Source organism: Hermetia illucens, chromosome 7, assembly GCF_905115235.1.
Source record: "Hermetia illucens chromosome 7, iHerIll2.2.curated.20191125, whole genome shotgun sequence".
NCBI classification, from domain to species: Eukaryota; Metazoa; Arthropoda; class Insecta; order Diptera; family Stratiomyidae; genus Hermetia; species Hermetia illucens.
In genome coordinates, this window is record NC_051855.1 from 11,481,695 (window position 1) to 11,495,223 (window position 13,529).

Below are 13,529 nucleotides of genomic sequence, written 5' to 3' on the forward strand. Positions count from 1 at the left end.
TTTTTAAATTCGAACATTTCATACAAGAAACTGCGACAAAATATAAAAAAGTAATATATAGCCACCAAAAAAGATACTTTAAAATACGTTTTGTACTTAGGGAAATGATTTAAAAATTAATGAAACCAAGTAGAAGTAAAAGAAACCATGGGTACTATAAAAATCTAAATGTTTTGTTTGTGACTTCAAGAATTCAGACGATAACATTCGAGTACCCTATGATAATATTCATAATTATATGAAAAAAATAGGTATTAAAAGTAAAAAAGATAAAATAAAAATAGAAATGTATTAATTTTCAAAAAAAAAAAGGTGGAAAATTGTTTGTAATTATATACTACGATTAAAGGCACTGAAAATTAAAAACAAAGAAAATCATGCATAACAGAAAATGAGAAAAATAAATAAAAACAACAGAAACGATGTAAGATATATAAAACGTTTGTTGAAAAACAATGAAAAAAAAAAGAAAACAAAGGATATTTCCAAATAGAATATAATGAAAAAGTATTTCATATGTTATTTCGTTTTTATTTCTTTTGTTTTCTTATTTACTCTTTTTTACACTTAACTTATACATATATATATATAGGAATATACAAAGCATGATCACGCATTTAAATATAATTCCATACTTAATATATATATATATGCATATATATATATAAAGCGCAATCATCGCTGTGAAGCCGGCTTTTGGATGTTGCCTTCAGCCCATCCGTAGGTTGGTCACTCTCGGTCCGACTAGACGGAAAGAGGGTTCGTGGGGTTTTTTGACTATGTATATATATATGTATGTATATATATAATGATAAGATGATTTATATAAACATATATATCTAAATATATAAATAAAAGAAAAAAGCAATCCAATTTTATTCGATTTTTTCTATACTAATTCCTGAATCGAATCCTGTAAAGTTTATAATGCAAAAATCATCGTATATATACATTATATATTTATATATTTTCATTGAATATTCAAAATATAAGACTAGCTAAAATAATCTTAATTTTCCAAAAGCATTAATTTCATGAGAAATGATTTAATTTTGAAGGAAATAGAAGGCACATTTTGTGTTAGTATTAACAACAAAAAAGAATCATAAAAAGCATAAAATATTTTATCTTTATCTTGAATCTTTCTAAAAAATTTTAATTAATTTCAATTTTTGTCTGATGACAATTAATTTCCCCGATCCTGATATTTTCCTAGAACTTTAACAGAAACATATATACTTTGTTTGCCCCGTAATTATTCATTTGTACTCTTGACCAGAAGCAAAATAAATTTTTAAATAAATATATGAACATTCTAAGAAATGATATTTCAATTTATATTAAAATTAATATACGCAGCTTCGTTTTCATCAAATTTCTAATAATCTAAATCAGTTTTTTTTGTTATTTTTGTTTTTTTTTTGTATGAAACAAATTAAGTACGACTAACATTTGTTAAATATCTTTGTTTTTTTTTTTTAATAATATATATTTGTTTTCTCGCATTTTGAGGTCGTCCATTTATTGTTCTTAATATTATTTAAAATTCCTAATTACATAAAAATCTGTTTATATTATTATTATTATTTAGCCCTTCACATAAACAGTTGTTAATATATTTTTTGAAAAATTATATGAACCATGTCTCTACCAAGGGAAATAATATATGCATTCGATCATTCTTTTTCTTTAGAATTAGTATTAAAAACATCATCTTTCTTTACTGGATGGAAAAAAAAAGATTTGGTTACAAATAAAGCCGAAGGTGATAGGGGGATTAAAAAAAAAGGGGCTTGTTATTTATATATCCCTCTTTAGTTTTATTTTTTTATCTATGTTTTCCTAAGTTTTCGTATTTTTTATGTCAACAATATAATGTAAATTATACATGGATGTATTTTGTTTATATGTATATATACCTTTATTTTTTTCTATACTTCTTGGCACTTCTCAAGTTATGAGGCGAATAATTACTTCTTACTTTTTTTTTATATTGTAAGAATTTTCGTTTTTTTTTTCAACGTATTTGTAAGTTTTAAAACGATTCAAAATAAAATGAAAAATCAAATTTATTATGAATAGTTTTTATTGTATCTTGACTCAATTCAGGTATAAAAGGTTTTGTGTTTTCCTATGTCAGGAGCGATGAATGCATGACAGTTCCGTGTCTACATAGTTAAAAATCCCATTGACCTCTATTTTTTAGAAAGCGATTTAAATAAATCATTTGATGGAAAGCACTGTATTGAAAATAGTCAACCTCATCCGCTTCACACTCCGTGTGTTGACTTTTCTAAAAATCAAACCGAATATGACCCAGACCCAGACCCAGGCAGTCTCACCATTAATGTGCAGCCCAAGATTTCGCGAAGCCTACTCGATCTGGATGAAGGCAGTTTGTAGGTCTCGGGTGGTTTCGTCAGCATAGACCAGCAGCTGGGTGGACCTAAAGAGAATCGTACCTCTTGCATTTACCTCAGTATCACGGATCACTTTCTCCAGGGGAGATTGAAGAGGGCTCATGATAGGGTATCCCTTTGTCTTAGACCATTGTTGATGTCGAATGGTCTTGAGAGTGATCCTGCTGCTTTTACCTAGCCTCGGATACTGGTCACCGTCAGCCTAGTCAGTCTTATCAACTTCGTCGGGATACTGAATTCTCTCATGACTGTTTACAATTTTAGCCTGGCTATGCCAAAGACGACGAAGGATAAAGTACAAGCCAAAAGTGAAGGACCATGTAAAAGGAGTAACCCTGCCGGGACTTATAAGGAACAGAGTCCCGATCCGGAGGAATTACCCTTCACCCAGCTTGGGGCAAAAATAGTTGAGCTGTCCGAGTTTATCAAGGACAAGCACAACGTACACCAAGCCATAAAGAATATGGTGAGGGCTATTAGAGTCCTCTATAATAGATCACAGATGGAGGAAAAGAATAATAAGAACATGCCGAATCCCGCAGTGCCAACAATATCACAAGCGACCCAAGTGACGCCTAACCGTACTATCATCGAATCCCAGCGAAATAAGCGAGTACGTGAAAAAGAGGGGGATCCTTTAAATAACCGGCAGGCGTCTAAGAGAAAAAAAGGCGGACAAGACATCCTGAAAATCAACAGCTCAGAAGGAGGAGAGCATACAGCGAATCTAGGAAACTCGACCAGCGTTGCGAAGCCCAAAACGAACGAAAACAATGGATGGACTAAAGTTACCAACAAAAAAGCAAAACGAAAAGCAAAAGTGCGAACTCGGCCAGATGCGATTGTTATCTCCAGTAAGGGTAATCTGTCCTACGCCGAGATACTCAAAAAGGTCAAAGCTGATCCCGACCTAAAAGATCTGAGCGGAAATGTGAACAGAATCCGTAGAACCCAGAAAGGGGATCTCATGTTCGAGCTGAAAAGATCCAGCGGTGGCAAAACTGATGACTTTCGAACTCAAGTGAAAAAACTTACTTGGGGAGAATGCCGCAGTGCGTGTCCAAAAAAGGGATCTCGATGAAGTGACATCGAAAGGAGAAATTTGCACTGCTCTGAAGGAGCAATTCAAGTTGAAAGAACTTACAGAGGAGTCTGTTGTCGGTCTACGGAAAGCCTATGGTGGCACTCAAACGGCCACCATACGAGTGCCAGCGGAGGCAGCGCAGATGTTGTTAGCTGCCGGAAGGGTTCGGATTGGATGGGTTGTCTGCCGTTTCAGGGAGCAAACTTCACTAAAGAGGTGCTTTAAATGCCTCATGTTTGGGCACTTCGCGAAGGCATGCACCAGCAGCATTGATCGATCCGATCGATGCAGAAGGTGTGGGGAGAAAGGCCATATTGCCAGAGAGTGCAATAGGGACCCCAAATGCCTATTGTGCGAAGTAAAAGAGGGACAGAATAACCGGCATATTGCCGGAAGTGGTAAATGTCCGGAATTTAGGAAGGCGCTCACTGCAATGAGAAAATGAAGTTTATCCAAATAAACCTCAATCATTGCAGGGTCACTCAGGATTTACTTGAGCAGGACACGTTCGAATCTGAGATGGAAGTCGCCATCATAAGTGAACCGTATAGAAACCGTCGCGGTGGCGTATGGGTCACAAATTCGGTGATATGGGCTTGTGGTCGACAGGCCATACAATGTACTGCAAGTTAGGCAGCCAGTGGCTTTGTGTGGGCGAAAATAAGTGGTGTATATGTATACAGCTGCTACGCCCCGCCAAGTTTGACACTGCCTGAATTCGAGCAAATGCTTGATAATCTTATTCTCGACGCAAGGGGACGAAGTCCAAAGGTGATTGCTGGTGATTTCAATGCTTGGGCCCTAGAGTGGGGTAGCAGAGAATCGAATGCTAAGGGGCGCGGTCTATTAGAGGCTTTTGCGCAGATGGACATGGTTTTGGCTAACGAAGGTGCTGTAAACACCTTTCAGAAAGGGGGGTCAGGCTCGGTTGTAGACCTGACCTTTATCAGCCCTTCCCAGGCGCGTGGTATGTCCTGGTGCATCAGCGAACGCTACACCCACAGCGATCACCAGGCAATCTTCTTTGAGACATGTGTCGTGCCACAGGGCAAAGAGCTATCATGCCCGAAACCGAAAACGGTTTCAGGCTGGTCTGCAAAATCTTTGGATGAGCAGACCTTCATACAGGTATGTTTAGATCAACCTGATAAAGCAGGCGCCTCTACGGAAAGAGCCGTCCATCTGGCTCAATGCATCGCCAAAGCATGTGACGCGTCTATACCTAGGAGGTGCTAATTCCCCAGTAGAAGACCAAACTACTGGTGGAATGATGAACTGGCCGGTCTTCGATCAGCCTGCCACCGAGCCAGAAGAACGGCTCAGATCAGAGTCGATCAGGGGCAAAAAGAGTGCGCCTATAAGGCAGCCCGCAAAACCCTCAAGCTCGCCATCCAGCGAAGCATGGCGAAATGCTTTAAGGAGCTCTGTTCAGAAGCGGACATAAACCCGTGGGGGAGTGCTTATAGAATAGTGATGGGACGATTCAGAGGCCGCTCCTCTCCGAGATCACGTGTCCCACCCTCTTGCTGAAAATCATCCAGGGGTTATTCCCCCAGCAAGAGGAGAACACCAACATATTCCAACCACCTCTGAATGTGACGGCAATTCCTCCAGTCACAAGAGACGAACTGCTGGAGATCTGCGGCAGAATAGGATACAATAAAGCGCCGGGCCTGGACGGAGTACCGAATAAGGCCCTTAAGCTTGCCGTGAAATCCAGGCCGGACATGTTCGCTGAGTTGTTCGAAGCGTGCATGTCCGAAGGAATATTTCCGGCGGCTTGGAAGCGACAGAAGTTGGTACTTCTGCCTAAGCCTGGTAAGCCTCCAGGTGAACCATCGTCATACCGACTCATATGTCTTTTGGACACGGTGGGGAAAATGTTGGAGCGGGTAACCTATAATAGATTACTCCCGGTTGTTGAGAGCCAAGGCGACCTTTCAGATCGGCAGTATGGGTTCCGAAAAGCCAGATCAACCATTGATGCCATCAAATTGGTTACTGGCTTGGCCGAAGATGCGATTCACGGAAAGGGTAGTACCAGCAAATATTGCGTGGTAGTAACCCTGGACGTGAAAAATGCATTCAATTCGGCCAATTGGAATCTAATACGCAAATCCCTAGCGAAGGTTGGTATTCCCGCCGATCTCGCTGCTATCGTCGATAGTTACTTAACTGAAAGGAGGCCCTGGTATGACACTGATGACGGACCCCAGGAGTATGTTGTTTCCGCGAGTGTCCCACAGGGCTCCGAATTGGGACCACTACTGTGGAGCATCATGTACAACGATGTACTTAATCTTCCCCTTCCGGAGGAAGCCACAGTGGTGGGTTACGCTGACGACATAGCACTGATTGTTGTCGCAAAGCATCTTGAAGATGCTGATTTATACTCAAGTGAGGCAATCAGTGCTGTCAAATGCTGGTTGGAGAGCTCTGGTTTGACGCTTGCGGAGGGAAAAACATAAGCGGTCCTCATCACGAAGCGCCGGAAGAGAAATTACGCCTGTGTTAGAATCGGGAATCATATCATCACTTTCAAGCCGACCATCAAATACTTGGGGGTGGTGATAGACAGGAAGCTCAGCTATAAGCAACACGTACAGTATGTTTGTGATAAATCATCCACTGCTAGTATGGCCCTGGCGAGGATGATGCCGAATGTGGGAGGGCCACGGCATACCTCTAGGCTGCTTATAGCCAGGGTGGTGACCTCAATCATGCTCTATGCGACCCCAGTTTGGAGGGAGGCATTGCGGATGTCAGTCAACACTAGCAAACTGAATGCAGTCTACAGGAGGACAGCTCTGAGGGTATGCTCTGCCTTCAGGACTGTCTTAGATGATGCAGCATTCGTCATCGACGAAGAACGCTGAGAGGGAGAGATCCATAAATAGATGGCAAGACCGGTGGGAACACTCGGGAAAGGGTCGGTGGACTCACAGGCTCATTCCTGCCATCAAGGAGTGGTTGGAGAGACGACACGGTGAGATTAATTATAATCTCACCCAGTTTCTCACGGGACATGGAGGATATCTCCAATACCTTCACAGGTTTAAATTGGAGACCTCACCCGACTGTCCAAATTGTGATGGAGTCCCAGAGGACCCAGAGCATGTATTCTTCCACTGTCCGAGATTTGTGGAAGAAAGGAGGAATCTAGAGGAGACTCTAGGAGAGGTGCTGGTACCAGAAAATCTGGTGCCGAAAATGCTAGCACATCAAGAGAATTGGAATGCGGTCAACTCCATGGTCACATCTATTCGAGATAAATTGCGAAAGGCAGTGGAAAGGAGAAAAGCGCGGTCACGTGCGCCACGTATAGAAAAAATGGGATTAAGCTAGAGTGAGCTGACTCCGCCCCGTGATGTAATACCTTATGGTGGTTCCGCGGGTCCAGTCCAGTGCCAGGCTCCTGGTGCGGCTTCGTAACAAGTAGTTTCCCGTGTAACCCCCAACCTGGAGGACCACTAGATAAAATTTGTCCCGTTTTTAGACGCAGAAGACGCGCCTTCACCCTTCTCCATCTGCAGCTTTTCATTAAGGAAGAGCTCCCAGCGGTCACCACGTGGAGGTGGAGATAGGGTTGGTGTTGATTCAGCAGGCGTTTCGCAGGTTTTATGCCCCATCGTGTGTAGCAATCTATGTTTCGACCTGGGACCTATACTACCCTTTGACCACCAATTCCGTCTTCTTGGGTAGAAATGCAAGTTTTGCCTGCTTTCTGTGGAACTATGATTAGTTCGCCTCCGAGCTTCTCTTGCATCCGAGAGAGAGTAGTCGCTGTGGCTGATGGTGTCAATACTTCCGAAATGCTTCCTACTCCTTTGTAAATCACTTCACGGCTAACAGTTGAATGATAATTCGGTTTTGGTTGGAGTACTAGGAGGTCATTTCTGCCATAGTTTTGAAGACCTGATCGACTTTCTTAGCCACAAGGTGTAACTTAGTAGACAGAGTTCGCCGAGAGCCCGCGCCAACTCCTCGATTTAACCCATGGTTCAATAGCATTGATAGTCATGGTAACTTCTTATTCTAACTGAGTGATGAGTTCCTTACCTTATGTTTGGGTGTAGTCGCAGTCCTTCCTTACAGACATTGGACATATTCTTATATATTTGTTTAGTGTGCTCCACATCATACACGATCTCTTCGCTCGAGATATTGACATTCATCTGGAATTGTCCTTTTATTAGTCGAGCGTGACCCCAATGCTCGACATATATCCCTGGTTCAGGATGTTTGATGGTGTAGCTGCCTTTTGCTCCCGTAACCCAAACTAGCAAAACGACTAAGTTCATCATCAGTTTGTCAAGGGACTCGAATTCATGCAAGCAATACCTCTGTCTGGCATTACAGCACAATTATGCACCGAGACCCTTTATCAAGAGAGGATTCCAGCCGTCATCATCACGGACCAGGGAATGCAATTCGAATTTACTCTTGTCGCGTAGATAGGAAAGCTCCTTCGCTTTAAATGGCATAGGACTAATGCATACCATCCACAGTCCAATGGTATGCTGGAACGTTGACACCGGACGCTGAAGGCCGCTCTAAGGGCTCGCGGCGATACGTCATGGTCATGGTTGGTCCTTGCCTTCCGTCCTCCTCGGACTCCGTACAGCCCAGGGGAGATGGTTTTTAGGGAGAGTCTACGCCTCCCCGCCAGTCCTGTTCTGAACATCAGAGGAGGATGAAATGACTCGGCAATGCTGCGTCTGCTTAAGGACGTGGTTTCGAAGATGCGGCCGACTGCACCGTCCCGACACGCGACATCAGAGGTCGATACCCGCAGGGAGCTCGAGGCGTGCCACCAGGTCCTCAGCAGAGTGGTCGTTCCTCAGCTGGCGGTGCAGAGAAGGCGCGAACCTGGGGCACCATTGCGAATTCGTCTCCTTTGAACCGGCTGGACTTTGCATCCTTGCTCTCATAGAAGCTTCTAAATACAGTTCCCATCAGGCGCGATCTTTCGTGCGGACTAGGGAAGTTGGGTGGATGCGTTATGAGCAAGACTCAGGAACGCGGCGATATGGGCATGTGGACAGCAAGCCATTCAAGAAACAATGGCATTCCCGCGAGCCGGCCTTGTACAGACGAAGGCAACGGCGCCCATATCAACAGCTGATAGTCCAACATTAGCGCAATGTGAAGACGGCTTGGTGTTGGATGCTGGAAACCACCGCCCCAAAATCATTGCCGATGATTTGAACACGTGGGCTTTGGACTGGTGAAGTGACGAGTGACGAACACTAGTAGCCAAATCTTGCTTGAAGCTTTCGTGAAGCTGGACATCGTACTAGCCAATGCTGGATGCATGCCCACCTTCCCAGGCAGGGGACTAGGCTCAATCGTCAGCCCCACCTCAAGATCTCGTTAGCGAGAGGGATGGTCTGGCGAGTGAGCGAACATTAAACCCACGGTGACCATCAGGCTATCTTTCTCGACATCAGGGACAGAGGAGGCGGTAGTCGAGTAAGCATCAAAAGCGGAAAAACCAGGATAGCTGGTGGTCCATTGGAGTTTTCATGGAAGAGACTTTCCTGGCGGCTTTAGAAGGGGGTTACGACATGAAGGGAGCGGTGCTGGAAAAAGTGAGCCAATTATATCAACGGATAACTGAAACATGCGTCACTACAATGTCGCAAGGGAAGTTCCACCAAAGTAGGAAACCAAACTACTTGTGGATCCAAGAAATCGCGCTGTTGAGAGAATAGTATCTGTGAGCGAGGAGGCTTTGCCAAAGAACTAGAGGGAAGCCAGAACATCAGCAGTGGGAGAAAAAAATATCGCGATCTTCGAAGTACCTTTAAGAAGGTTATACAGCAAAGTGAGTGGAATTGCTACAAGCAGTTGTGCCTTGAAGCAAATACGTACCTGCGGGGTATTGCTTACAAGGTTGTAATGAACAATATTCGTGGGCAAAATGACCCCAAGTGACGTGCTCGCGACTCTTGTTCAAAATAATCGCAATTCCTTTCCCACGATAAGAAGATAATGGACCTCATCCAATGGTTCAACAGGATGTCTTCACAGTCCCTGGGATGACCGAAGAGAAACTACGGGAGATCTGTGGACGAATTGGGGACAATAAAGCTCCGGGATTGGACGGGATTCCGAACAAACCCCTGATGTTGCCTGCTAAAATGAGGCCCGCATGGTTCATAAGTATATTTGAATCGTGCATGGTTGAAGAAGTGTTTCCCGCTCAGTGGAAGAGGGAGAAGCTGATTCTACTGCCGAAGCCCCAAAAACCACCTGACGCACCCTCTTCATATCGCTCTATCTGTCTTTTAGACAGGGAAGATGTTGATATACAACAGGCTGCTTCCGTTCGTCAAGCTAGCTGGTGGTCGATCGGAACCTCAGTATGGGTTTCGTAGAGCGCGGTCCACGGTATCGGCCGCTGGTAACTGCTGGGCGGTGGTAACGCTGAATGTCAGGAATGCCTTTAACTCAGCCAACTGGGGTTAGATTAAGGGCACCCTGGCTAAACTGAGTGTGCCTGGTTACTTAGCTCGGATAATCGAAAGTTATCTCTCAGAGAGACATCTTTGGTACGAGAACAACGACGGACCGAAAGAAGAATATATTGTGACAGCAGGTGTTCCCCAAGGCTCCGTATTGGGGCCTCTGGTGTGGAACATAATGCATGGCGAAGTACTCGGCCTTCGCGTCCCAAGGGAGGTAACATTGATTGGTTTTGCAGACGACCGAGCAGTGGTAGTAGTTACGAAACACCACCAAGACGTGGAGCTGTATGCAAGTGAAACCGTTCATGCTATCAAAGCATGGTTCCAAATGGTGAATTGGACCTAGCCGAAGGTAAGACGGAGGCGGGAAAAACAACACTGTCAAAATGCGGGTTGGTAATCACGAGGTCGTTTCAAGATCAATCATTAGATACCTGGGGGTAATGCTATGCTATGCTATGCTCGTGAAAAAGCAGCAAAGGCTAGTTCATCTCCAGCAAGGATGATGCCTAATATTAGAGGGCACAATCTAGTCGCCGACTGCTTCGGCATATCGGCCAATCGCACTGAGGGTGTGCAGTGCATATGGGACGGTATCAGGTGAGGTAGCGTGTGTCATTGTAGGGATTATTCCCTCAGATCTTCTGGCCAATAAGGCACACTATCTCTACCGGAGAAGGAGGGTGCATATGGCCGAAGTCACTGCGGGCTTCCTAAAACCACTAAGAAAGGGGCTGTGCAACGGTGGGATAATTCCGAAAAAGGTCGCTGGACCCATACACTGATCCCGTGTATTAAGAGATGGGTCGAGCGCAAACATGGAGAGTTAAATTACCACCTAGTGCAGTTTCTTACCGGACACGGTGGATACAGGGAGTACTTGGGTTGTTTCGGATTGAATGAGCCTCCAGACTGTCCTGAATGCACGAATGAAAGAGGGAGGTTAAACGACGCTCTCAACGCAGTTAACGGACCCCATAATTTTATGGAGGAGATGCTGATGTCCGCAGCAAACTGAAGTGTGATAAATAGAACAGTGGCTGCGATAGAGGAGACACTGAAGGAACTGGCACGAGCTCGGAAAGCGCGACGGACGCGTGAATTAGTTGTGCTAGTGTAAACCAGAGCCCTCCTCGCGAACTAATACTTCACGGTGGTCTCGCGAGGATATGTGCGGAGAACGGGGGGTGGATTTAGTGGGTGGGTATCGTCTTTTTAACATTTCCACCTCTACCTATACAAAAAATAGCGTCACAAAAATAAAAGGGAAGGACGTGCAAATGTATACAAAATTACAGCAGTCTTCGGGACCATGCCGCCAGGCTCAACATACCCCACATTCGCACTGTCGAAGCTGCGGAGAAGAAGGGGAAAGCCTCAGACAATTCTTTTGCGATTTCCCAGCTCTAGTTAGAGTCAGGCTGTGGAGACTAGGTAAACCAGAGGGGAGAGCTAGGGGCTGGCTCTGGAGATTTGAGACGGCTGGACTTTGGCTCCTTGCAGGAATCACGGTCTTAGGAGTCACGGGCTCCTCGGTGCGGCCACTGATGCCTGCTTACCTACCAGTGTCTAAAGCATCTTTTCAGCATGCTGTCCTATTTCCTTGAACTATGAATGAAAATGAAGCGAATACTTAATAAATAAATTCGTTGATTTTCATAAATAAAATAAAAAAAATTTATTTGAACGATCCGCTTTCGCGTATATATATATAACTATATATACAACAATTATATATATTACATATCATTATTTCAAGATTTACATAATCATATTTTATATATTATATATAACGATTGTATATACATGAATTTCATAAATTACTCTCCTCCATTGTCTTCATTATCCACTTCAACCTTTCATTTCTTAACATATAGGTACATAGAATTTTCTACAGACTTTTTTTTTTTATTTTATAACATTTAATAATGCTATTTATAACAAGTTTATGTATGGTTTTTGCCTTTTTCATTCTATTTAAATATGATTTTACATGGAAATTTTTAAAGTATTTTTCTTGTTTTTTAATATTTTAATGTTTTAAAATTATTTCATTCATTAGTGGCATTCATATTTCGTTTTGTTTTGCATTTTTTGCGTTTTTGTAACATTTTATTGAAACTTTTCGATAACGTTTTTTTTTTTTTGTTCTTTAAAATATATCTAGATATATATTTTTATATTTTATATATTTTTTTAAAAAATATGGTTTAGATAACTCACTCGTATTTCATGATTTTTATGGTTATTGTTTGTTTTTTTTTCTATTTTTTCGCACAATAAAATATATTAATTAACAACAAACTTTGTTGCATGCCCTTCTCCTGTTCTGTTTTACAGGTTTTCAAGAGTTCGTTTAATAACTTTATTTATTATATCATATTTTATAAGGACTTCGTCTTTGATTTTTCTTTTTATGTTATTATTTTATTATTTTTATTTTTTATATATTTTTATTATTTTTTATTAACATTAAATCCTCTTAAATTTCAGTAAAAATAAATATTTTTCTTTCAGTTTACTTTTGTAATGTGTGTGGGTTGAAAGTTACTTTTTTATAGTTTTTTTCTTGCTATTATTTGTGCCCTTAGTATGTCCTTTGTCTAAATTAGAGAAATATTTAAGAGTTTTTGGTTTTTTTTGCCTTCTTTGAAGATGACCTTTTTTTCTGTAGGGACTAACTTGAATTTGTTTTTTAATTTTCTCACAGATAAAATATATTGCACAATTGTTAACTGTATTTATATTAGATAGCATCCATGTTTTTTATGATGATATCCTCAGGAAATGTTTCAGAATAGTTAGATTTGGTTTTTCGTAGCTTGTTATTATTTGTTTCTTTCTTTAAGTTGGAGGTAACTTTAAAGTCAAAGGACGAGAGAAGTATTTTAAAAAAGCACCTTGTAGTTAGTTGGAATTGTTATTTAATACAATTTTTAAAGGCTTTGTTTAAAAGTTTTATAAATAAACTAAATTTAGGTAATAAATATAAACTGAAAAATAATTTAACCATTAATAAAATTAAAAAAAAAAAATTAACATCATCGGTCTAGGCATGCTTTAACTAATCTTACAGAAAGCTATATTGTTCTATATATTTTATAATAAATAATAAAATTAAATAAATAAATAATAAAATTAAACAAATAAATAATAAAATTAAATAAATAAATAACCTGGGGTACCAGGTTTATCCTCACCTGAGTTGCAAACGCAGAGCTGCATGCGACCAGGCGCGTGTCATGGGTTGCGGATAATGACATGACCCACCGGGTCAGCTACGAATATCGCAAGTTAATCTTGTAAATAAGTAGCCGCGGACAAGCAGATCGTTTCCCTTTGTGTTCGTCCTCCCTTACCGATTCTTCCCGTTCAGGGGGAGTAAACCTCCTTAACAAATCCATAATCCGGGGTGAAGGGATCGACGCGCCTATCGGATGAATTGCAGTGACGTTACACTGTATTTCAGCGGCTCCCCTCCAAATACCTTCCCTACCTTTGGAGGTAACCATGGGGCATTGCAACATTGGGGCTCTGTTGCAGGGCTGACTGGTT